At 45.9% G+C, this 27335-nt stretch overlaps 1 pseudogene; it reads left to right on the top strand.

Annotated features, from left to right (window-relative positions):
- The window catches only part of LOC135532137 (oxysterol-binding protein-related protein 8-like), a 31176-nt pseudogene extending 5255 nt beyond the window's left edge, over positions 1-25921 (top strand).
- Positions 25922-27335: the final 1414 nt, after the last annotated feature.

Below are 27335 nucleotides of genomic sequence, written 5' to 3'. Positions count from 1 at the left end.
GTGATGTTTATGTGTGGCCCCTGCAGGTACAGCTAGGGGAAACACTGTAGCGTGATGTTTGTGTGTGGCCCCTGCAGGTACAGCTAGGGGAAACACTGTAGCGTGATGTTTATGTGGCCCCTGCAGGCAGCTAGGGGAAACCTAGCGTGATGTTTAGGCCCCTACAGCTAGGGGAGACACTATAGAGTGATGTTTATGTGTGGCCCCTGCAGGTACAGCTAGGGGAAACACTGTAGCGTGATGTTTGTGTGTGGCCCCTGCAGGTACAGCTAGGGGAGACACTGAGGCGTGATGTTTGTGTGTGGCCCCTGCAGGTACAGAAGAAGAACTACCGTGAGGAGAAGAAGAGAGCCACCAAGGAGCTCCTCAGCACCATCACAGACCCCTCTGTTATTGTCATGGCTGACTGGCTCAAGGTTCGACTTGCCCTGTTCTTGTTTCTGGACTGTACACAACGTGGGCCATGTGCTGCAATTACTTGAATATTACTTTACATGCAACAAACTATAAAGCCATAAGAATCTGCTATAATCTAATGAAGTTTCTCCAGAATTTTCACAAGTGCCCTTGTTGATAGAAGTTTCCAACAAAATAAATATATATCTGAACATAGTTTATTAGACATGATGATATTTGTGGTATTTTATGTCTGAGTGTGTGTTTGGCCACGTGTCTGCTCCTCAGATCCGGGGTACTCTGAAGAGCTGGACCAAGCTGTGGTGTGTGCTGAAGCCGGGGGTTCTTCTCATCTACAAGACCCATAAGAACGGCCAGTGGGTGGGCACGGTGCTGCTCAACGCCTGCGAGCTCATCGAGAGACCCTCAAAGAAGGACGGCTTCTGTTTCAAACTCTTCCACCCGCTGGAGCAGTCCATCTGGGCAGTCAAGGTAATAAAAATAGTATATTTATTTTATATAGAGCTTTTCATTAGAACAGTGTTTCAAGGTGATCTGTTGGGCGATGGCTTCCACAACTTCAGATAATAATGATGATAAGATGGAGAGCGATAGAGTTTCTAGTCAGACCTGCACAATGGCCTTTAGGTAAGGGAGACATACTTTCATTTAATGGAGTGGTATGTGCACATCTGTAAAAGCCCCTTGTCCCAAATGCTGGATCAGACAGGATAATGTAGAACAAAAACATAAATCTGTCTGCACAGTGGTATAATACTCTGGTATAATACTGCCTAAGTCCATTTTTGTTCAGACATTAACTGATGAACCTGAGTAGCGCTCTCTTTAGCTCATCCACTCCCTACGCCATGGCCTTTCTGCTATATTCACTTGTGAACATTCAATCATTTTCTCTTGATCCTGATTCCATCCCTTTTACAGCTACCCGAGTTTGTATCCTGTTGCCGAGTTTGTATCCTGTTTGTATCCTGTTGCTAAGCAACCGTGTTTTGTTTGTCCAAACAAAACCAGTCTTTCAAAAGTTGCTGGCTCACATCTAAATTCTCCAACTAAATACATACTGCAATTCCAACCACAAAACGTCTTAGTACAACAACTTGTCTAGCGTACAGCTAAATGTTTGTTTTTGACTTTGTTCTAAATTCATATTCTATTTTTGAGGCTCCACGTGTTTTCATGGAAAATGTTAATGTTATTTCCAACCACCAATAGAGGGGTTGGTTGGTTAGAAACAAAAGGGTCACCTGCACAACTATGGGGCAAACAGACGGGTTGGATTAGATTGTTGACCACATGTTAACTATATTTCAGCTCCAGTGTTTATTGAGAACAAATGCATTTGCATAACGAGCACTTGTCTCTCATATATATTGTTAAAGTTGTTGTTTAGCTAGATAGCACATTTGTGCCTTATTAGCATTGCCATGAAATCAGTCGAAACACCTCAAAACAAGATATGGTATCAAGAAATAAGCTGAAACGAGCCAGTTATAGTCACATGGTAGCCAGTTATAGCCACATGGTAGCTTCTTGTCATTGAAGCTCGCTATTTGACCTTCCAGAATCTCAACATCTCACAGACTTCTGCCCCATTGAAGCGTGCACATTGTTTTCGTGACGTTGTCAACTAACCCGTCTATGAGCACCTCTGCTGTAAACGCAGCGCATATTGAACGTTGAGATGGCCGAAAGGCCAATGTCTTTGGCAATGACAAGGAGTCCAACGTTCGCTAAAGAGACTGGTGCTCAAGACTATTCAATTACCACAAGATTAAACCTTTTGATTAGCCAAGACGCGCTCCATCCTTCACATCCGGGTCAAAGTTCTGCTTCTTTCATTTCAATTAAATACAATTCAACATTTAATTTTTCCCCCTTTTCCTCCCCTGTCAATAAGAATGTTAACATAATGATGCACACAATTAACATTTAAATAGTCTAGCTGAAGGTTCTTCACATTTCAAATAATAATCGCTGCATGGTTTACCTGCTTTATCACTAGGTTCCTCTCTGTGTGAAATTGTCCCAGTGTAAATCAGTTAGAGTGACAGCACTGTTTCATCTACCATGTAAATATGTAGTGAGGGTAGTAGTGACAGTGTAACGACACCCCCTCAACCAGGGATCATCCACTAGATTCAGCCATGGGATGCTTTTATCATTGTTGAGCGACTGGTCGGCGGTCGGAACATAATTACTCATAATTAGTAGACTGCAAATTGACCGCAAGAAGCCCAAACAGATATAATATTTAACTAAAACATCATAATTTCAAACCTTGCTTACATTTGCTTACGATCACATCTCTATCTTATACTTGAGAACAGATTTCCTAAATAATAATCAATTGGAGCTGATTTCCATTATTTTATGTCCAATAATAAAGAATATCTAAAAATTATTAACTTTTTTCAAAAATGTTTGGGAGGCCAAATAAAACCACCCGCTGGCCCCAGTTGGGGAACCCTGCCCTAAACCTTTTGTCTTTAGTACGCACGATATGTCACACCCTTACCACTGTATAATGGACTATGGGTTTATCACAAATGGCATCAATGGGCCCTAGTCAAAGGTAATGCACTTAATAGGAATATCAAATCATATTTTATTTGTCACATGCGCCGAATACAACAGGTGTTGACCTTAACATGAAATGCTTACTTCCAGAATATTTACATAATAAGAACCAGAGTATGGTGCCATTAGGATGCAGGCACGCCATATGAATGACCCTCCAACCAATCAATAAAGGGGTTGTTAAACAAAGCACCCTCCCTATTGGACGGACAAACTGGACATCAGTGTTGTCAAAGGGACTTGCCAACAGGACCCATTCTTTCACCCTAGGGGAATGTGAGGAGTCATGTTCAGCAACACACACACACACCTTCCCATGGGCTTTGGCTTGGTGATAGCTGTCAGTGCCATAGTGGTAGTATAAGGTTCCAGAGTGGATGTTTACCAAACCCTCTCTCTCTCCCCCCCCTTTCCTCCTCTCTCTCTCTCTCTCTCCCCTTTCCTCCCCTCTCTCCCCCTCCCTCCTCTCTCTCTCTTTCTCCCCCTCCTCTCTCTCTCTCCCCCTCCCTCTCTCTCTCTCTCTCTCCCCCGCCCCTCCTCCTCTCTCTTTCCTCTCTCTCTCTCTCTCCCCTCCTCCCTCCCTCTCTCTCCCCCCTTCTCCTCTCCTCTCTCTCCCCCTCCTCCACCCTCCACCCTCATCTCTCTCACCTCTCTCTCCCCCGCCCCTCCCTCTCTCTCCCCCTCCTCTCTCTCTCTCCCCGCCCCTCTCTCTCTCTCTCTCCCCTCCCTCTCTCTCACCTCCTCCCTCTCTTCCTCCCCCTCCTCTCCTCTCTCTCTCTCCCCCTCCTCCTCTCTCTCTCTCTCCTCCCCCCGCCCCTCCTCCTCCCTCCCCCTCTCTCTCTCTCTCTCTCTCTCTCTCCCCCTCCTCTCCCTCCCTCCTCCCCTCCTCTCTCTCTCTCTCTCTCCCTCCTCCTCTCCCCCTCCTCTCTCCTCTCCCCCTCCTCTCTCTCTCTCCCCCTCTCTCCCCTCCCCCTCCTCTCTCTCCCCCACCCCTCCTCTCTCCCCCTCTCTCCCCCTCCTCTCCCCCCTCCTCCCTCCTCCCTCTCCCCCCCCTCCTCTGTCTCTCTCTCTCCCCTTCTCCTCCTCCTCCCTCCTCCTCTCTCTCCCCGCCCCTCCTCCTCTCTCTCTCTCTCCCCCCCTTCCTCTCCCCTCCTCCCTGTCCGTGTGTCAGGGTCCTAAAGGAGAGGCGGTGGGTTCCATCACACAGCCATTACCCGGCAGTCACCTCATCTTCCGAGCCACCTCTGAGTCAGACGGTAAGAGACAGGACGCTGATGTGTTTTCAAATGTGTTCAATATAGTTTTTTCCCACCAATGATTGAATGCTTTAGTGTCTGCAATCTGTGGTGTGTGTGTGAGCGTGCGTGCTTCCATGGGTGTGCGCATGCAAGTGTGTTCTTCCATGTGGGTGTGGTTATCTGTATGTGTGTTCTTCCATGTGGGTGTGGTTATCTGTATGTGTGTTCTTCCATGTGGTGTGGTTATCTGTATGTGTGTTCTTCCATGTGGGTTGGTTATCTGTATGTGTGTTCTTCCATGAGTGTGTGGTTATCTGTATGTGTGTAGGACTCTAGTGTAGCCTGTCAACTCCCCTGTCTCCTCTCCACCAGGCCGTTGTTGGATGGATGCTCTGGAGCTGGCTCTGAAGTGCTCCGGCCTCCTGAAGAGGACCATGATCCAAGGAGGGCAAGGAGGAGCTGGCCAGCACAGCTGGGGAGAGCTCCCAGCCCAGTCTACAGCCTGCTGAGAGCCCACAACATGCAGGGTTTCCAGTGAGTCTGCCAGTCTCTGCTCTAGTACGTCTCCCGGTCTCTCTGCTCTGTCTCTCTCTCCGCTCTAGCCCAGCCTACAGTACGGTCTCTCTGCTCTAGCCCAGCCTACAGTATGGTCTCTCGCCTAGCCTCAGCCTACAGTACGGTCTCTCTGCTCTAGCCCAGTCTACAGTACGGTCTCTCTGCTCTAGCCCACTACAGTACGGTCCAGCTCTAGCCCAGCCTACAGTACGGTCTCTCCGCTCTAGCCCAGCCTACAGTACGGTCTCTCTGCTCTAGCCCAGCCTACAGTACGGTCTCTCCGCTCTAGCCCAGCCTACAGTACGGTCTCTCTGCTCTAGCCCAGCCTACAGTACGGTCTCCTGCCTAGCTCAGCCTACAGTACGGTCTCTCTGCTCTAGCCCTCTCTAGTCTCTGCTCTAGCCCCTACAGTACGGTCTCTCTCTAGCCCAGCCTAGCCCAGGCTACAGTACGGTCTCTCTACACGGTCTCTCCTCTAGTCCAGCCTACAGTACGGTCTAGCCCAGCCTCCGCTCCGCACTAACCCAGCCTACAGTACGGCCCTCCGCTCTACCCCGGTACTCTCCTAGCCCAGCTCTAGTCTCTCCCAGCCTACAGTACGGTCTCTCCACTCTAGCTACAGCCTACAGTACGGTCTCTCTCTACCCCACTACAGCACCCTCCGCTCTACCCCCTACGGTGTCTCTCCGCTCTAGCTCAGCCTACCCCAGGCTACAGTACGGTCTCTCCGCTCTAGCCTGCCTACAGTACGGCTCTACCCCAGGCTACAGTACGGTCTCTCCGCTCTAGCTCAGCCTACAGTACGGTCTCTCTGCTCTACCCCAGGCTACAGTACGGTCTCTCCGCTCTACCCCAGGCTACAGTACGGTCTCTCTGCTCTACCCCAGGCTACAGTACGGTCTCTCCGCTCTAGCCCAGCCTACAGTACGGTCTCTCTGCTCTAGCCCAGGCTACCCCAGGTACTAGTACGGTCTCTCCGCTCTAGCCCTGTCTACGGTACGGTCTCTCCGCTCTAGCCCTGTCTACGGTACGGTCTCTGCTCTAGCCCAGTCTACAGTACCCCCAGGGTACGGTCTCTGCTCTAGCCCTGTCCACGGTCTCTCTGCTCTAGCCCAGTACGGTCTCTCTGCTCTACCCCAGGCTACAGTACGGTCTCTCCGCTCTAGCCCTGTCTACGGTACGGTCTCTCCGCTCTAGCCCTGTCTACCACGGTTTCTCTGCTCTAGCCCTGTCTACAGTACGGTCTCTCCGCTCTTAGCCCAGCCACGGCTCTCCAACTCTATTCTGACCTCCCTCGTCAAACTGAGCTGGCTCTCTTTTATTTTCAAAGTTTTCTACTCCGCCGCCAGCACCTCGTCTTAATAGGTGTGCGTTTCTTTTTCTTCTTGATCAGATGTTTTAAAAACCAAACTGTCCTCCTCAGCAGGGTTCAACTATGTTGGATGTGTAACCAGGCCAGCGCGGTACAGCTCAGTAGTGTGAAAAGTCCTCTGGAGAGCTACTGGGTATGCAAGCTCTGCTTCCAGCCTCTGCAGCAACACCCATGACTCAGTTCAGACTGAAGACCATGATTAGTTGTCTATTTGAATGTGGAGCTGTTACAAGCCTGGCCGGAACCCATCTCTGTGTCTCTAAGTGGAGCAGCAAGTCTTTTTTCTACTCTCGTCTGCAGTCTGTTTGAGCTCTTGTGGTCTATTTCCATGTGCTTTGTGAGGATACATTTCCCCTGAGACGACTGGTTGTCTGACTGGTTGTATCTGTTATCTGTGAATGCATCGGAGTTGATTGTAGTTTGTAAAGATTGCATGTGTTCTCCTTTTCGAGAGGAGAGCACTGTCTTCTTGAGGCTTTGAACTTTCAAAGGATCTGTGTTGTACTGGGGGATTTGGCTGCTGTGGAGAATTTCTGTGCTTTTGTCAACTCTGCAGGGATTGCTCAAAAAGACCTTCATGCAGTAAGGCATGAGGAGCTCTGTATTCATGCACCGTGCTATTGGTAGTGGTAATGGCAAGTTATCTTTCAGTATTTTGTTCATTAGTCCACTGTTAGTACAATACCAATTTGTTTTGCATTCCAGCAGCAGTCAGGTTTTCTAGATGCACTGCACTTTCAGTGCAGAGCAAAAAACTGTGCTAAAAGTGTTTAGTGTGAACTGTCCTTTGAATCCATCCTCCTTGTTATTCCCGCTAGGTTCAACGACAGTGACCAGTTCAAGGACCCTGACCTGTACTCAGACAAGTCGGACCGGGAGGGGGAGCAGGACCACGAGGAGTCAGACGTGGAGGGTCTGGGGAAGAGCGAGGAGAGTGACAGTGACACGTCGGAACGTCAGGATGACTCCTACATTGACCTTGACCCCAACGAGGCCCTGCGGGAGACTCCGTACCTGGAACAGTCCCAGGAGGAGCTGGGAGAGGTGAGGAATGATGATGAGCGTAGTCAGTACCGCTGGCTCTTATTGGTCAGGGGGACTGAGCCCAGCTTACTCTGTATAAATGCATCTGATTGGACAAGCGTTGTGAGAATTTTCCTCCAAGGAAAGTTTGACTCAGTAACATTGAAGAGAATCAGCTTGATTTGATATTTTTTAAGATTTAAGACCTCAGAGAATATTCTTAAGAGAAAAAAAGTGGCATTTCCTTGAACACAGTGGGAACACTTGATAAACCTTTGTTTAAGATGAGGAAGAGTTAGATGATACTGGGAACTGAATGAATTCTGAATCAGAGAGGTGTGGGGGGCTGCCTTAATCAACATCATCGGCGCCTGGAGAGCAATTCAGTGCCTTGCTCAAGGGCAGAACGGCAGATTTTTCCACCTTGCCAGCTCGCGGATTCAAACCTGAGACCTTTCAGTTACTGGGCCAACAGTCTTAACCGCTAGGCTAGCCGCCGCCACACTTTTTGAACGAGAAGTGAAAGGAGCAGAGTCGAGGCGTCCATCAAGAGTGGTGTGTGTGGGCAGCAGTCTTCAGAGTGAAGCCTCAGACAGCCCTAAATCAGCCTGTCTGTGATCTCTCTCTAACCCTCTATCTCTGTCTTATGTCCCATTGTCTAACCTCTTTTATTCTGACACGTTGGAACCTACATTGCAATAGACAAGTAATCAGGACGTGTATCTCTTCTGCCACAGTTCTGCTGCAGTATGTAGAATGTTATACGTGACGAAACCACACTCCATTAGGATTGGACTTACAACAAGTCTTCAGAGGTTTGATGGAGCTTCGTAAATAATTTGTTCATGATTGTGAAATCTTCAGCACTATTAATATAGCCTTAGCCAAGTGCCACAGGCAGGGCATGAAGACATTATAGTTGAAAGGGTGGGGTTGCACTTGTATGCCTGCCTGCGTGAAATCCCTCCCAGCTGTTCTGTGGTGAATTAGAATTGTCATTTTCGATAGCTGGAATTATACAGCCAGCAGATGCTAAAATGAAGAAGATCAAAGATGTGAATAATGAACTGATTGATAACTGATGAAGTTCTTCGGACAGGAGAGATGATCATACTGAATAATATCACGTTGGAGCAACTCCATAATGTGCTTGTATCATATAGGTATATACTCCACCGCTATGTGAATACTGTGACCTTACATAGCCCATCACCTAGCGACCTCATCAACAGCTGTGGATCTCTTGGTGCAACAGCTACGATGTTGGCTTTACAGTTGCTGAAGCGGTTTCAAGACCCGGTCAGGACTAACCCCAGAATTCATTGCAGTATGAAATGTGTGTGTGGTGTGTACAGTAAATCACCAAACCTTTATATGTGTGTGTCCCAGGCTGACAAGAGGCCTCCCAGACAGAGACGGTGTGGAGGAGAATACTAAGTCTCTCTGGAGATCTGACCATGCGCTGCACTGAAGCAGGTCAGGCCTGGATGGACCCTGACTTCCTCTCTAAAGTGGTCCTGCCCACCTTCATCCTGGAGCCACGCTCCTTCCTGGACAAGCTACCATCTGACTACTACTACCATGCTGACTTCCTCTCTGATGCTGACTTCCCTCTGAGTAAGTACTGCTTCTGACTCTCTGAGTCAACATGCTGTACTGCTACCATGCTGACCATGCTGACTTCCTCTCTGAGTCAGTACTGCTACCATGCTGACTTCTCTCTGAGTCAGTACTACTACCATGCTGACTTCCTCTCTGAGTCAGTACTGCTACCATGCTGACTTCCTCTCTGAGTCAGTACTGCTACCATGCTGACTTCCTCTCTGAGTCAGTACTACTACCATGCTGACTTCCTCTCTGAGTAAGTACTGCTACCATGCTGACTTCCTCTCTGAGTCAGTACTGCTACCATGCTGACTTCCTCTCTGAGTCAGTACTACTACCATGCTGACTTCCTCTCTGAGTCAGTACTACTACCATGCTGACTTCCTCTCTGAGTCAGAACTACTACCATGCTGACTTCCTCTCTGAGTCAGTACTGCTACCATGCTGACTTCCTCTCTGAGTCAGTACTGCTACCATGCTGACTTCTGACTTCCTCTGAGTCAGTACTACTACCATGCTGACTTCCTCTCTGAGTACCATGCTGACTGCTCTCTGATCAGCTACTTCCTCTCTGAGTCAGAACTACTACCATGCTGACTTCCTCTCTGAGTCAGTACTGCTACCATGCTGACTTCTCTGAGTCAGTACTGCTACCATGCTGACTCTGAGTCAGTACTGAAACAGACAAATATTCAAAGATGCTATCTGACTTAACTTGATTTAGGTCCTACCATGCTGATTTGTTGTTGATCATTTACCAGCTGGCAGCTGTGGAGGAGAATGCCTACAACAGGATGAAGAAAGTAGTGACTTCCTCTCTGGTCATATCTCATGCTGATTCTACAAAAAGCCACAGGTGATTAGATGCTGACTTCACTTAAAATCACAGACTTTTCAGCAGGGTCATGTTCATCTAGTCAGAAAACATGTGAAAACTTTTTCTAAAAGAAAAGTAAGTGTTTCTTCTGGATAGGACCATGCTGAGTCCCTCTATTTCATTTCTTCTGTTAGGTGCCTAATGAACACGACTCTGTTCTGGATGTGACTTCCTCTCTGAAGATGTCCATCTGACTTATCTCTACCATTCAGCTGACGTATCTAAAGCTCAGTTTTTCCTCCTGAAAAGCAGGGCCTGAAGAAGCCATATAACCCCATCATCGGTGAGACCTACCGCTGCATGTGGCTCCTAGCAAGACCAACAGCAAGACATTCTACATTTCTGAACAGGTAACAGAGCCTGTGGGGAGACTGCTCCCTAGTATGTGATTGTCTGATTGGGGCTTGAGCATTTGAGCAATTGATTCACGTTGTAGTTAGGTAAATTATGGATGTGTGATCATTTCCAGGGGACTGGAGGAGATGGATACAACAGGATGAAGGGTTGAAGGGATGGATGCCACAGGGATTGGATAAAATCACAGGATGGTCATGGATGGAAAACAGTGGAAAACATTTTTCTAAAAAAGAAAAGTAAGTGTTTCTTACTGGATGGATGGTAGATGGATGGATGGATGGATCTGTTCTGGATGTGACAAGATGTCCCTCTGTATCTCTACCATTGGTGGATGGATAGTTTTTCCTCCTGAGCAGGGCCTTGGCCATATAACCCCATCATGGATGGATGGTTTGATGGGCTCCATGGATGCAAGACATTCTGGATCTGAACAGGTTGGAGGGGGATGGATGGATGGATTGGGGCTTGGGTTCACGTTGTGTTAGTATGTAAATTATGGATGTGTGGGGGACTTGGTGGATGGGTTGGGGGATGGATGGATGGATGGATGGATGGATGGATGGATGGTTGGGTTGGTGGATGGATGGATGGATGGATGGACAGGTGGATGGTTTGATGGGTTGGTGGATGGATGGTTGACGGGTTGGATGGATGGATGGTTTGATGGATGGATGGTTGGGTTGGTGGATGGATGGATGGATGGTTGGGTTTGTTTGGTGGATGGATGGATGGATGGATGGATGGATGGATGGATGGATGGATCGACAGGTTGGTGGATGGATGGTTTTGGTTGGATGGATGGATGGATGGTTGGGTTGGTGGATGGATGGATGGATGGGTTGGTGGTTGGATGGATGGATGGTTGTTGGTGGATGGATGGTTGGGTTGGTGGATGGATGGATGGGTTGGTGGATGGATGGTTGGGTTGGTGGTGGATGGATGGATGGATGGTTGGTGGTTGGATGGATGGATGGTTGTGGATGGATGGTTGGGTTGGTGGATGGATGGTTGGGTTGGTGGATGGATGGTTGGGTTGGTGGATGGATGGATGGGTTGGTGGATGGATGGATGGGTTGGTGGATGGATGGATGGATAGTTTGATGGGTTGGTAGATGGATGGATGGGTTGGTGGATGGATGGACGGATTGGTGGATGGATGGATGGGTTGGTGAATGGATTGTTTGGTGGATGGATGGTTGGGTTGGTGGATGAATAGATGGATAGTTTGACAGGTTGGTGGATGGATGGATGGTTTGATGGCTGAAAGAAGGAATGTGATAGGTTCTCAGAAGGTCTAGACTCGACAACATTACATCTTCTGTTAGACTGGCTATGATCAGGGCTAGCTTCCAGTACCTGTCCTCCTGACCTTAGACCAATCACCTTCTCTCCCTGTCAGGTGTCCCATCATCCTCCAGTGTCAGCGTTCTACGTCAGTAACAGGAAGGACGGCTTCTGTCTCAGCGGAAGCATCCTGGCCAAGTCCAAGTTCTACGGTGCAACACACACTCATGTACACACACATGCACACACACACACACACACACACACACCTACCAAACAGCAAATGCGTATAGATAGATATGTCGGGCCTGTCTAGTTAACAGTGGGAAGTGAATATTTGGTAACACATTTCTGCTGAAAAATAATAATAATAATTTTAAAGGCACACCCAACAAATGTTATATCTGTGTTAACACCCTTTCCTGGGTGTTGTCATGACGATGTGTCTCTTTGCAGGAAACTCCTTGTCTGCCATATTGGACGGAGAGGCTCGGCTCACATTTCTCAACAGAGGAGAAGACTACGTCATGAACATGCCCTACGCCCACTGCAAAGGTCTGGCCTCTTACTGACTGGAGTCTTACTGTGAAAGCATCACACATTGCATTAAGGTCTGACCTCTTACTGACTGGAGTCTTACTGTGAAAGTAACGCCCACTGCAAAGGTCTGGCCTCTTACTGACTGGAGTCTTACTGTGAAAGCATCACACATTACATTAAGATCTGGCCTCTTACTGACTGGAGTCTTACTGTGAAAGCAACACACATTACATTAAGGTCTGACCTCTTACTGACTGGAGTCTTATTAAGGTCTGACCTCTTACTGACTGGAGTCTTACTGTGAAAGCAACACACATTACATTAAGGTCTGACCTCTTACTGACTGGAGTCTTACTGTGAAAGCATCACACATTACATTAAGGTCTGACCTCTTACTGACTGGAGTCTTACTGTGAAAGCAACACACATTACATTAAGGTCTGACCTCTTACTGACTGGAGTCTTACTGTGAAAGCAACACACGTTACATTAATAGCCTTAGAATTATATATGCCCACCTAAATTGAAGTCAGTCAATTCAGGAAGTAAACTGAAATTACAATTCAATATTTAAAAGGAGTCCATCTATTTTTAATGACTTCTTAATAATCTGAAAAGGAGAAGCTGTTTATGTCAGAAGTATTAAACATTTTGGATTTTAAATTCACTTCCTGAATTGACTGCCTTGAGCCCAACCCTGAAGCAACACGTCCCTTTCTTCTACATAGGAAGTAGATTCAACATGACGTCGCTTGTCATACAGACTGACTGGAAAGTCTGTAATACTGGAAATATACTTCACTACTAACTGAATCAGTCCTGATTCACACACTACCAGGGTTGGGGTCAATACCATTTCACCTCAGTCGATATGAAAGGAACGGGGAACATTGAATCAGAATGTCAGTTTACTTCCTGAATGGAATTCATTCAAATGGAATAAACCCTTACACTGCACACTACTGTAGTGTATACTAACTACCCTCCCTCTGTAGGGCACCATCTCTACTGTAGTGTATACTAACTACCCTCCCTCTGTAGGGCACCATCTCTACTGTAGTGTATACTAACTATCCTCCCTCTGTAGGGCACCATCTCTACTGTAGTGTATACTAACTATCCTCCCTCTGTAGGGCACCATCTGTACTGTAGTGTATACTAACTATCCTCCCTCTGTAGGGCACCATCTCTACTGTAGTGTATATAACTATCCTCCCTCTGTCAGGCACCATCTCTACTGTAGTGTATAGTAACTATCTGGAGCTGGCTGGCCAGATCACCATTGCCTGTAGAGAAGACTAGGATATAGTGCCTCACTCTGTAGTTCAAACTCAAGGTAGGAGGAAATAACTTGTTCTTTAGGGCACCAATCATTTACTTTAGTGTATAATGAACAAAAGCTCAAACTCTGTAGGCGTTTTACCTAGAATCACTACTGTAGTGTAGGGAGGGGACTATCCTCATCTTAGGAGACCATCTCCACCTGCAGGCTCTGGCTATCAGCCCTCTGTAGGGCACAACTGATTCTGCCAATTAGCTGCTCATACTAGGACCTATCCTCACTCTGAATCAGGTGCACCATTTTACTGTAGTGTATACAAAACTATCCTCCCTCTGTAGGGCACCATCTCTACTGTAGTGAGGGTTAACTATCCACCCCTGTGCACCATCTTGAACTGTAAAACACCAATGTGATGAATCCTCCTTTCTGGAACACTTTATTTTACAGCCTTCTACTGTAGTGTATACTAACTATACTCCTCTGTAGGGCACCATCTCTACTGTAGTAATAGTTTAGTTCCCTTAGTAGCTATGTATGGCACAGTTGTTTCTTTGAGATACAAGCATCAATATTGCCCATTTGGTAGCAGGTAGTTACCAAGACAGGTCATTAGCAGAAATGATCCATTGAGTTCCATGTAACATGGTTACCATGTCCACTTTGATGCCATCAATCATTTGGCTTTTTGTCTTTAATGAACAAAAGCTTCAAACTCTCTTTTCAGCCGTTTTGGGTCCGACAGTGAAACACAGGAATGAAGCTCAAGATGGGAAGGAGGGGCTGGCTCATCTTGGAGGAGGGACACTGGGTAAGTTCATTATGTCTCCAGCAGAAGGAAAACTGACCAACAGTTTGGGACTCAAAATGCTTATCTTTTGTTTTTCCGTTGAACAAACGTTGCATACCCTAATGAAGGGTTGCACTGACCCTACACTTCTCTTTAATAACCTCCAATAAACAGAAATGTCAGATGGAATCCTCCTTTCACCTGCCATATCAGTTCTGTTATACTCACAGACATTATTTTAACAGTCTTTGTACTTTAGAGTGTTTTTCTATCAAATGCCACCAGCTATGCATATTAGCTTCTGGGCTGATGTGACAGGCAGTTTTTCTTTTGGATCTGTCATCAATATGAACATTTGGTAGCTAGCCCACATGCATTGAATTTGTTTTTAAGGTCAAGTATGGAAAGATTATTTTCCATGTAAATGGTTACAAACTGACTTTTTATGTCAAACACCTGACCTTGATGAAGTTTAATGGAGGCTGTAACATGCACTTTCACCTACCTGCTTAATGCATCCAAATTAGATTTAAGTTAACAATTAAATGTAAAATGGGTTGTTTTCTGCACCAATGGCCAGAGACACTGTTTAATATGTGCTGGGACTGTTTGTTTGTCATGGTGACAGGCTAAGTACACATTATGTATCAGTTTGTCATGGTGACAGGCTGCATACACAGTATATCATAATATCTGTTAGTTTGTCATGGTGACAGGCAACGTGGCGCCACAGAATCATAATATATGTTAGTTTGTCAATAGGCTCCTAATAAACAGTATTCAGATAATATCTGTTAGTTTGTCATGGTGACAGTTCTGCGTACAGACATTATTTTAATATCTGTTAGTTTGTCATGGTGTTTGCATATATCAAATGTCATAATATCTGTTAGTTTGTCATGGTGACAGGCTGCGTTTACAGTATGTCATAATATCTGTTAGTTTGTCATGGTGACAGGCTGCATACACAGTATGTCATAATATCTGTTAGTTTGTTTGACAGGCTGCGTACACAGTATATCATAATATCTGTTAGTTTGTCATGGTGACAGGCTGCTTTAATTATATCATAATATCTGTTAGTTTGTCATGGTGACAGGCTGTGTACACAGTATATCATAATATATGTTAGTTTGTCATGGTGACAGGCTGCATACACAGTATATCATAATATCTGTTAGTTTGTCATGGTGATGTAGGCTGCGTTACACAGTATATCATAATATCTGTTAGTTTGTCTGACCAATGGCCTGAGACACAGTATATCTGAGACTGTTTGTTTGTCATGGTGACAGGCTGTACACAGTATATCATAATATCTGTTAGTTTGTCATGGTGACAGGCTGCGTACACAGTATATCATAATATCTGTTAGTTTGTCATGGTGACAGGCTACACAGTATATCATAATATCTGTTAGTTTGTCATGGTGACAGGCTGCGTACACAGTATGTCATAATATCTGTTAGTTTGTCATGGTGACAGGCGTACACAGTATATCATAATATCTGTTAGTTTGTCAGGGTGACAGGCTGCGTACACAGTATATCATAATATCTTTTAGTTTGTCAGGGTGACAGGCTGCGTACACAGTATATCATAATATCTGTTAGTTTGTCATGGTGACAGGCTGCGTACACAGTATATCATAATATCTGTTAGTTTGTCATGGTGACAGGCTGCGTACACAGTATATCATAATATCTGTTAGTTTGTCATGGTGACAGGCGTACACAGTATATCATAATATCTGGTAGTTTGTCATGGTGACAGGCTGCATACACAGTATGTCATAATATCTGTTAGTTTGTCTTGGTGACAGGCTGCGTACACAGTATATCATAATATCTGTTAGTTTGTCATGGTGACAGGCTGCGTACACAGTATATCATAATATCTGTTAGTTTGTCATGGTGACAGGCGTACACAGTATATCATAATATCTGTTAGTTTGTCATGGTGACAGGCGTACACAGTATATCATAATATCTGTTAGTTTGTCATGGTGACAGGCTGCGTACACAGTATATCATAATATCTGTTAGTTTGTCATGGTGACAGGCTGCGTACACAGTATGTCATAATATCTGTTAGTTGGTCATGGTGACAGGCTGCATACACAGTATATCATAATATCTGGTAGTTTGTCATGGTGACAGGCTGCGTACACAGTATATCATAATATCTGTTAGTTTGTCATGGTGACAGGCTGCGTACACAGTATATCATAATATCTGGTAGTTTGTCATGGTGACAGGCGTACACAGTATATCATAATATCTGTTAGTTTGTCATGGTGACAGGCTGCGTACACAGTATATCATAATATCTGTTAGTTTGTCATGGTGACAGGCTGCATACACAGTATATCATAATATCTGGTAGTTTGTCATGGTGACAGGCTGCGCACACAGTATATCATAATCAATATCTTTTGTTATTTGGGTTTCTGCTGGATCCAGCTGGCTTTTACTGTGTTCTCAAGCTGGGCCTCAGACAGACAGACGACAGACAGGCACAGACTGACAGACGACAGACGGGCACCGACTGACAGACGACAGACAGAAACGGACTGACAGACTGACAGGCACAAACGGACTGACAGACAGCCAGACACAGACTGACAGACAGATAAATGGGGTCAGTGTTGCTATCTAAGAGACTGGAGTCTTCCCCTGTTGGTCAACCCAGATCAGACTGGCTTCATAATTAATAGATTGTCCTCCAACAATCTCAGAAGGTTCTTTGATATAATTCACCTTGCTAACAAAAACAAAATACCTAGTGTCGCAGTCTCCCTCGACGCTGAAAGGCCTTTGATAGGGTTGAATGGCCATACCTCTTTCGCGTCTTGGAAAAGTTCGGTTTAGGTACCGTGTTTGTAAATTTGATAAAATCACTCTACAAATCTCCTAAAGCTAGGATTGCTACCAATGGGATTACTTCCTCCTCTTTCCCTCTTTATAGGGGGAACAGACAATGTTGCCCAATTAGCCCCCACCTCTTTGCCCTCGCCATCGAACAGTTGGCTGAGGCTATTAGAACGTGCCCTGACATACATGGATTTGAGGTGGGCCCCCATACCCATGAATTATCACTCTTTGCGGACGACCTTGTCTTATTTCTAACAAACCCAGAACACTCCCTCTCTCACTTGCAGATCCTACTACAGTGTTATAGTTCTTTCTCTGGATATAAGGTCAATCTTGATAAAAGCGAAATCTTACCGTTGTCTGTCTTTGACCATCATACCATCAAGCACAAGTTTCCTTTTAGATGGTCGCCTATGGGCTTCACATATTTGGGCATAATGGTGGATGGTAATCTGAACAACCTCTATAAACTCAATCTGGCCAGTTTGTTGCAAAAGGTGGAGGTTGACCTTTGTAAATGGATGGACTTACCTCTCACTCTACTGGGTAGAATCAATGTAATTAAAATGAATGTCCTGCCCAGGTTTCTATATCTGTTTCAATCTCCCCCTATCCCTGTTCCTGCAGCATTTTTTTCCTCTCTCGACAAGCTGACAAGCTGGTTTATCTGGCACGGCAAAACCCCTAGGGTTGGCCTGGATAAACTGACCCGTGATTACAGTCAAGGGGGCTTAAACCTCCCCAATTTTAGAATGTACTACTGGGCTGCACAGTCTAGGTTCCTGGCTCAGAGGTTTGACAATGGTCCCTCTCCCTCATGGTTGAACATTGAAAAGCTTGAGGTAAATGATGACACTGGGGCAGATTTGTTTTACAAATGGGACAGAAAATCTATAAAAACCATCACAGACAACCCTTTAATCATACATTCTGTCCTGGCATGGTGCAAACTGCATGAGCTGTTCGGACGAGGGGATTTCTTTCCCCTAAAACCCCTTTATGGAACAATAGATTGATCGCTATGTTTTTCCAGAATAATAACTTTAGACCCTGGTCTGATAAGGGGGTCACTCTTCTGGAACATTGTTACGAGGAGGGAGTTCTTATGTCTTTTGATCAGCTGAAACAGAAATACCACTTGCCTAACAGGGACTTCTTTAGCTACCTACAACTACAAAACTTTATTAGGGTGACTCTCAAGGGACAATGGAACCTACCTAAGATGTCACCTATTGAACAACTCTGCCATGCAGACCAACCACTGTTCAAGACCATTTCCCGTGTTTACGATGCTCTTATGTCAGGACAAACACTGCCTGGGCTAGATAAACCCCGACTTAGATGGGAGAAAGATCTGGGTATTGATCTTGATGAGGATCTATGGAGTGACCTATGCAGGGATGGGGTTACATCCACATTGAACTCCAGATACAGACTGATCCAGTTTAATTTCCTCCATCAGCTCTATATCACCCCATCTACACTGCACAAGTTCAACCCAGATATCTCCTCCCTATATTTTAGATGTGGCTCAGATGAAGGAACATTCCTCCATTCCACTTGGCAGTGTTCAAAACTACACGGTTTCTGGCAGGGGGTACGCGATACCATATCCTCAATTCACGGGGTTGCATTCCCTTTAGACCCGGAGGTCTGTCTACTGGGTAACTTTACTAACACCAATCTTAGGCAAAGCCATACTATAAAGCTAACAGAAATATTGCTAGCGATTGCCAAGAAATGTATTGCCTTGAAATGGAAATTGGAAATTACCTAAACCACTCCTCTGCATAACTATCACCTCAGTCATTCTATCTCACACCTTCCCCTGGCTTTCTGGGTAATTACCCCGGCCAGCTCTATGCCATTAGTGTCATCGGGTTCTGGGGAATAACAACTGTGTGTGTGTTCGTGCGTGTGTACGTGTACGTGTACGTGCGTGTGTGTGTGTTAGCCATGTCCTCAGATCGGTCAATACAGCTCTCTCAGCCTGTTTAGGAGGACTGTCTGAGTTGGCTCAGCAGTCAGATTAGCTGTACCTAAACGTCAGTACCACTGCCTCCATCCCATAAAGGCACCCTATTCCCCATATAGTTCACTACGTTTGACCAGGGCACACAGCCAGGTTGTTTTGGGAAGTCAGGGTGATGGAGCACTTTGTGTCTAATAAGAAGCAGTGGTTGTTGGCAGATAACAGGATGTCAGACAATTTGGTGAGTGATTGAACGTTTGTCTGCTTGGTGTGTAGATGTTTTTGTATTTCTCTATGTGTGTGTTTCTCATTTAATGTTTTTTTGTCTGAACGTGTGTGTGGGGGCTAACTGTGTTAACTGGGTCTTCCTGTGTGTCTGGCTCCTCCAGGACAGTGAAATCTTCATCAACGATAAGAAGACCGGGGTGGTGGATACGTTTTGGAACCCCACTGCAGAGCTGCGTCAGAGCAGGCTGACCCGCTGCACCGTGCCTCCTGAGGACCAGGGAGACTATGAGTCTGAGAGGTATGAAGAGACACACTCTTTTCTTTCACTCCTCCTCTTTATTCCTCCTCATCATCTCATTCCTTCCCCTCGTTGGCTCTTTATTCCTCCTCCCTCCCCTCATCTCATTCCTTCCCCTCGTTGGCTCTTTATTCCTCCTCCCCTCATCTCATTCCTTCCCCTCGTTGGCTTTTTATTCCTCCTCCCTCCCCTCATCTCGTTCCTTCCCCTTCCCCTCGTTGGCTCCTTTTATTCCTCCTCCCTCCCCTCATCTCGTTGGCTTTTTATTCCTCCTCCCTCCCCTTCCTTCCCCTCGTTGGATCTTTATTCCTCCTCTCTCCCCTCATCATCTCATTCCCTCCCTCTCTCTATATATACAGTGGGGCAAAAAAGTATTTAGTCAGCCACCAATTGTGCAAGTTCTCCCACTTAAAAAGATGAGAGAGGCCTGTAATTTTCATCATAGGTACACTTCAACTATGACAGACAAAATGAGAGAAAAAAATCCAGAAAATCACATTATAGGATTTTTAATGAATTTATTTGCAAATTATGGTGGAAAATACGTATTTGGTCACCTACAAACAAGCAAGATTTCTGACTCTTACAGACCTGTAACTTCTTCTTTAAGAGGATCCTCTGTCCTCCACTCGTTACCTGTATTAATGGCACCTGTTTGAACTTATCAATATAAAAGACACCTGTCCACAACCTCAAACAGTCACACTCCAAACTCCACTATGGCCAAGACCAAAGAGCCGTCAAACGACACCAGAAACAAAATTGTAGACCTGCACCAGGCTGGGAAGACTGAATCTGCAATAGGTAAGCAGCTTGGTTTGAAGAAATCAACTGTGGGAGCAATTATTAGGAAATGGGAGACATACAAGACCACTGATAATCTCCCTCAATCTGGGGCTCCACGCAAGATCTCACCCCGTGGGGTCAAAATGATCACAAGAACGGTGAGCAAAAATCCCAGAACCAAACGGGGGGACCTAGTGAATGACCTACAGAGCGCTGGGACCAAAGTAACAAAGCCTACCATCAGTAACACACTACGCCGCCAGGGACTCAAATCCTGCAGTGCCAGACGTGTCCCCCTGCTTAAGCCAGTACATGTCCAGGCCCGTCTGAAGTTTGCTAGAAAGCATTTGGATGATCCAGAAGAAGATTGGGAGAATGTCATATGGTCAGATGAAACCAAAATATAACTTTTTGGTAAAAACTCAACTCGTCGTGTTTGGAGGACAAAGAATGCTGAGTTGCATCCAAAGAACACCATACCTACTGTGAAGCATGGGGATGGAAACATCATGCTTTGGGGCTGTTTTTCTGCAAAGGGACCAGGACGACTGATCCGTGTAAAGGAAAGAATGAATGGGGCCATGTGTATCGTGAGATTTTGAGTGAAAACCACAGCAAGGGCATTGAAGATGAAACGTGGCTGGGTCTTTCAGCATGACAATGATCCCACACACACCGCCCGGGCAACGAAGGAGTGGCTTCATAAGAAGCATTTCAAGGTCCTGGAGTGGCCTAGCCAGTCTCCAGATCTCAACCCCATAGAAAATCTTTGGAGGGAGTTGAAAGTCTGTGTTGCCCAGCAACAGCCCCAAAACATCACTGCTCTAGAGGAGATCTGCATGGAGGAATGGGCCAAAATACCAGCAACAGTGTGTGAAAACCTTGTGAAGACTTACAGAAAACGTTTGACCTCTGTCATTGCCAACAAAGGGTATATAACAAAGTATTGAGATAAACTTTTGTTATTGACCAAATACTTATTTTCCATCATCATTTGCAAATCAATTAATTAAAAATCTTACAATGTGATTTTCTGGATTTTTTTTTCTCATTTTGTCTGTCATAGTTGAAGTGTACCTCTCTCATCTTTTTAAGTGGGAGAACTTGCACAAGTGGTGGCTGACTAAATAGTTTTTTGCCCCACTGTATATATATATCTCTATATATCTATATATATATCCATATCTCTATATCTCTCTATATATATTTATATATCTCTCTCTAAATATATATATCTCCCCCCTCTCTCTCCCTCTCTCTCTGTCTCTCTCTCCGTCCTCCCAGGTTATGGCAGCATGTAACGAGGGCCATCAACAACAAGGACCAGACAGAGGCCACCAATGAGAAGTTTATCCTGGAGGAGGCTCAGAGGAAGTCAACCCGCGAGCGCAAGGCCAAGTGTGAGGACTGGGCGCCCGGGCTCTTTGAACAGGACCCTGTCACCGGAGAGTGGCATTACAGATATGCCGAGTGAGTTTCTTATCTCCAATTCACACACTCTATTCCCCATAGGGCTCTGGTCTAAAGTAGTGCACTATATAGGGTACGTGACCCGTTAGTTGAAGTTGAGTGGAAGTTACAGTTCTAGGATCAGCTTATCTCCCTCATATTTGTATGTTAGCCATGAGTGGGTGAAATGTGAGACTGACCTTCGATGTCTGTCTGGGAGCTTGATATATTAAAGGAGAGGAGCCATCTAGTGGAGATGTTATGTAACTAAATTCTCTATTGACAGGCAGAGCCAGGAATAACTTGAGGTTATTTTTAATGTTTATAGAGATGTTAGACTGTATTAGTTTGCCAATGCTTCCATTACTATGACGACCAAGAAGTAGCATCAAAACCTTGTATGTACTGTATGTCAAGTCTCTGCATCTGAACTGCCCCCAGACCTGATCAACAGGAGAATTGTGACACCTAATGGATGGACCTGGTGTTACAACAACATGTTGGTATAACATTACCAACAGACTGTAATATCTGCTTATGTAATGTTCTCTCTGTGTGTGTGTGTGTGTGTGTGTGTGTGTGTGTGTGTGTGTGTGTGTGTGTGTGTGTGTGTGTGTGTGTGTGTGTGTGTGTGTGTGTGTGTGTGTGTGTGTGTGTGTCCACAGCACCCGGCCGTGGGATCCGCTGAATGATATGATTCAGTTTGAGAAAGACGGCTGGATCCAGACTAAAGTGCGGCATCGCACCCCTATGGTACGTTCTGCCAGTGTAATTAGTCTCAGTAACCAGGGCCCCAGGAGGGATGGCAATTGCAAGTGCCAGGTAGGTTGGCCAACCGAACAGCGCTCCCTGAGTTGTTTTTCTACTTCTTGATTTTTTTTTCACCACCTCCTCCACTTCAGTTTGTCACCAGCCACCACTGCAGCTTGCTCTAAAAGTCTTCTCCAGCTCCATTCACAACCATCGCCTGTGGCTGCTTCTGTTCCATGTGGGCCACGCCGCCCAGCCTGTTGTCTCGTACAGCCATTGTTTTGACTGTTTCCCCACCACCTACCGCCATGTTGGTTGTTGTCATGTTTTAGATGATTTCTGGATCATTCTGTTTTCGTTTTTAAGAAGGCTGGTTGTTGATTTCTCCGAGTGCTTTAATAGGTGCTTGGTTGGTTAGTTCATTTGGTTGGTTAGTTTGATTTTAGTTGCAACTGACTGTGTTGGTTGTTTTCGGAGTTTCACTGGATGTGGCCGATTGGCACGCTCGCATGCCTCATATAGCTGTGCTACTGATTAGCATGTGATGTAAGTGTTATTGTGTGTGCGTGCATGCGTGTGCGTGTGTGTGTGCGTGCGTGCGTGTGCGTGTGTGTGCATTTGTGTCTGTGTTTTGTTCCTAATTGCAGCTATTTACATAGTTTCTGTGTGTTTGTTCGTAGGTGTACAAGCGTGTGTGTGCGGTGCGTGAGTGTTTTTGTGTAGGTATATTTGGTTTTGTCGTCTTCTCTGTGGTGTGTGTTGATTTGGTGGCTGGTGTGTGTGGCTCTGTGTTGATGTATGTGTCATTGGTGTGTGTAGGTAACAGGGACCAAAAGAAAGCACAAGCACAGTGACAAGCCCAAGAAACCTGAGAGTGGCTGCTCCTCCCCAGAACCTGACCGCCAGGACTCCTCCGGCAGCGAGCGTACGTCTCACACACACATACCAACAATATTACAATACCACTCACATTAATATACATACAATCCCAATGCTGACCCACCCCTCATACACCCCCACCCACACACACACTCATACACCCCCACCCACCCACACACACACTCATACACCCCCACCCACACACATAAACACTCATACACCCCCACCCACACTCATACACCCCCCATACACCCCCCACACTCATACACCCCTCACACATACACACATACACACTCATACACACTCATACACACCCCCCCACACACACACTCATACACCCCCCTCCACATATACACTCATACACCCTCCCACACACATATACACTCATACACCCTCCCACACACATACACACTCATACACCCCCCCACATATACACACTCATACACCCCCACATACACATACAGACTCATACACCCCCCACACACATACACACTCATACCCCCTCCACATACACATACAGACTCATACACCCCCACATACACATACAGACTCATACACCCCCCCACACACATACACACTCATACACCCCCACATATACACACTCATACACCCCCACACACACATATACACTCATACACCCCCCCCACACACACACACACACACATACACACTCATACAGCCCCCCTACATATACACTCATACACCCCTCCACATATGCACACTCATACACCCCAACAGCACAATGGTGTGGGCGTATACCAGTCATAAAGAATAGTCAATAGAGAGGGAAGACCGCTGATTGGTCAGCTCATTCCCCTCAGGAGTATGACATCATACTCTGAGGAAATGACAAGCAATAGCATGTCTGTTTGAGATGCAAGTTGGAGGTTTTCGAAGTGTTTTTCTCCCTCCAATACGACTATAGGCAGAGTCAACAACATTATTTTGGTATAAGTTAACATATAATGTACTTTTAAAAGTGACATTTTCACTGGACATTTACTATAACATTTGTATTGACTCTTTGTTCCAGCTGATTGTTGCTGTTTGTGCATTTCAGGACACAAAAGCAAGCACAGTAGCCGGTTAAGGAAAAAGGGCCCAGACCTTAGTGAACTTCAAAGTGCCATTGATTCTATAAAGAAGACACAGGAGAACATTTACAAGTGAGGGTCGTTCAAACATGAGTGTGTGTGCGTGTGGTCTTTGAGTGAGTGAGGATTCAATTGTTCCCAACTTATGCATGATGAGTTTGTGGTTGTGCATATAATTCCTGTGACTGAGCCCTCACTGACTGTCTGCGTGTGTGTGCCTACATCTCCAGGAGCATCGGTGTGCTGCGCTCCCGAACGACAGTGGGCCAGGCGGCAGCGGAGGGCGGATTCCTGCAGCAGCGCGACTACGCCATCATCATCCTCCTCATCCTCCTTCAGGTCTTCATCAACTTCCTGTTCAAGTAGCAGCCGACAGACTGACAGAGAGAGAGACACCGATGGAGAGAGACAGACAGGACTGATGGGGGGTTTGTCCAGGCTAAGGAGGAGAAACCGTCTGGAAGTGAATGAACTTCAAGAGCACCCAGTAGCTCTGCCTCAACCTTCTCTCTCTCTCTCTCTCTACTGAGTTGACCCTGCCCCACTGTCCTCAGACGGGCCACCATTGTCACACACACGTCTCCAAAGCAAGCATTCCTGAAAGAGGCTCCTCAAAAAAAACTGAAATAGTTTTTAATTTCTATTTATTTGTACCTGTTTAAAGATCCATGTATTTTGAAAGGGGGAGTGGCACCGGCCAGGACTGAAGGGAAGTTGAGGTCAGTGTTCGGCCTTAGCCGGCGTCATGATGTCGTCAACTGGGCCTTGGAGAAGGCATTGACATCTGGCGGCCATTTTTAATTTTGCTAACGGACACCGCTCCTTGCATTTCACATTGCCCCCATTTCACCCGCCTCCCCAACGACAGGGAACATTTTACACTGAGACTTTTGAAGAAAAATTACTTTCATTCAATTATTTTTTTAAAGACTGTTCATTTGTTTTGTTTTTTTTTGGTGTGTCCTTTGTGAGTAGAACCTCTAGTTAAAAAATATACGAGAAGGGAGAAGAACAGATTTAAGCGGTCCAATATATGTGACATTCTTTTGAAGCTTTGACAAGGCTCGAGCTTCCTAGCTTGACGGTTAATCGGCAAACAAAAGAAAGTAATTGTAATCAATCGATTTGAATCGTTCCACTCAAATTTGTAGACAAGGTCAATTGTATAAACTAGATGCTTGACATGAATTGTTGCTGTGTGGTTAACATGTACAGGTAGGATGAATGTTCAGCTGATCACTTGCCCGTTAGTGTGTAAACATGACGATGACACCTAGTGGACAGTAGAGTCCCCAGTGGGGAGGCTGTTCATAGACTTTTGTACAGTAGTAACTCAGCATTGTCAGCCAGTCAGAAATCAACTAGATGTAGTGAAAACCTGCCAGATGCAGTGTTTCAGGTGTAGTGTAGGCCGTCAGTTCACTTCCTGTGTACATAGCTAACGGACTGACTCACTCATAGCAGTTTTGTTCTTTCCTAAAGAGCTGTTCTTTCACACAGACAAGACCCTCTGTGGAACAAGCCAGTCTGCCATTATCAATACCCCATTACCTCGGTGTCTCTGTGGGCTGCCCACTCTGTGTGTGTCTGTCATCATGGCCTCGTCACTGTCGTTCACTCATCCAAACCAGACGTTTAGAATGTGGTCACAAGAAAATAACACCAGTGCCTTCTAGAGTGGGGGGTTTGGGGGTGGGGCTAATGGGGGGATAGGTATTGAGAGGGGTGGGGCTGAAAGTTTGGGGGGTGGGTGGAAGTTTGAGGCTTAATGGGGAGGTTAGAGGTGGGACTGGGGTTTTGGGGGGGCGCTAACGGAGTTTAGGAATGGGGTGAGGATGGGGGTTTGGTGGGTGGATGGATGTTTGGGGCTAACGGGGGGGGGGTAGTGATTGGGAGGGGTGGGGACAGTGAGAGAGTAGGTAGGGGTCCTGTAGAAGTGTAAGGGCGAGCAATAGCCAGTGTTTTGGAGTGGTCGTGCCATATCAAGCCTTAGAGAAGAGTCCTGCTTGGCCCCTCCCAGCGTTGCTGTGGTTACGCTGCCGTGGGAATTCTGGAAGCTGATTCCTGCCACTTGGAGAGAGGAGGTTATCTCTCCGAATCATCTCTCCATATTTCCTCTCTTTCTTTCTCTCCCTCTCTCTCTCTTCACAAGGCACCAAAACCAGGGGAACAACATGGCTCCTCTTCCTTGTCATTGTTCATTGTGTTGTATTATATTGAAAATCACTTTCTGTTTTTTGTTTTCTATGTGGCACATTGCTCCATTGTTTTGTTTTTCCTCACTTTTCAGTGTTGATTTATACAGACGATACCGCTGATATGATTCTGTTCCATGTCGTTTTGCGGTCACCCCTCCATGACTTGAGTTCATTGTCAAATTACCTTTTTTGCATCCCAAATGGCACCCTATTCCCAAAATAGTGTCCTACTTTTGACCAGAGCCCTAAAATACATGTAGTGTACCATATAGAGAATAGGGTGCTATTTGGGACCTACCCCTGGTCTCTCTGTACCAGGACACCCCTGGTCTCTCTGCATCTGGACACCCCTGGTCTCTCTGTACCAGGACACCCCTGGTCTCTCTGTACCAGGACACCGCTGGTCCCTCTGTACCAGGACATCCCTGGTCTCTCTGCATCTGGACACCCCTGGTCTCTCTGTACCAGGACACCCCTGGTCTCTCTGTACCAGGACATCCCTGGTCTCTCTGGTATGTATTTGTATGACATTAACACCTTCCTGAAAGTTATGTTGCCACATCCCCAAATAAAATCAAAATTACGTCTTTATTGTCTTGTCTGTATGGGGCCAATCAACTATATAACCTCTAGTCAGTGAACTATATTGCCTGGTCAGCTATAAAGACACACTTTGGTGAACTAATTTGAGGGATGATATGTTTAAGCAATAAGGTACGGAGTGTGTTGCATATGGCCAAAGTAACACGACTAAGGGCTGTTCTTAAGCACGACGCAACACAGAGTGCCTGGATTCAGCCCTTAGCCCTGATATATTGGCCATATACCACAAACCCCCAAAGTACCTTATTGCTATTAAAAACTGGTTACCAATGTAATTAGAGCAGTAAAAAA

Source organism: Oncorhynchus masou, unplaced genomic scaffold (assembly GCF_036934945.1).
Source record: "Oncorhynchus masou masou isolate Uvic2021 unplaced genomic scaffold, UVic_Omas_1.1 unplaced_scaffold_1742, whole genome shotgun sequence".
NCBI classification, from domain to species: Eukaryota; Metazoa; Chordata; class Actinopteri; order Salmoniformes; family Salmonidae; genus Oncorhynchus; species Oncorhynchus masou.
This window is presented reverse-complemented; position numbering and strand designations above follow the sequence as displayed.